Here is a 599-nt window from a genome sequence, read left to right as displayed (position 1 = left end):
AACAAAAATGCTCAGAGAAATTAAAGACCTACATAGGGAAATATATCATGTTTATAGTCTGGAGGACTCAACATTTTTAAGATACCCATTTTTCCAAGCTTGTGCAATCCCTATCAATATTTTACCAAGGATTTTGTGGAAATTGTGAAACTGACTTGTAAAATGTATTCCAAAGCCAAAGTACCTAAATTAGTTAAGGTAGCCTTGAAGAAAAACAAAGGTCAAATACTTAGTTTACTGGCTATCAAGAATTACAATGAAGCTATGGTAACCAAGATAGTAGCACAAGAATACACTAAAAGATACATAGAAAATAGAGTCTAGAATCTAGAGTACATCCTATATATGCAGTCGACATATTTATGAAAAAGTGTTACAGCAATTCATTGGAGGGAAAGAATGGTTACTTAGATAGGTGATGTTGGTTCCATTGGATTTCAATATATTAAAAATAAAGTTTTACCTCTACCTCAAATAAATTAATATGAAATAGGTCACAGATGATCTGTAAAATATGAATGATGAAACTTACAGAAAAAAAAAACAAGAAGAATATGTTTATGAGCTTGGGATATACAACAATTTTTAAACAGGACACA

This window comes from Macaca thibetana, chromosome X (assembly GCF_024542745.1).
Source record: "Macaca thibetana thibetana isolate TM-01 chromosome X, ASM2454274v1, whole genome shotgun sequence".
Lineage (NCBI taxonomy): Eukaryota > Metazoa > Chordata > Mammalia > Primates > Cercopithecidae > Macaca > Macaca thibetana.
This window is presented reverse-complemented; position numbering follows the sequence as displayed.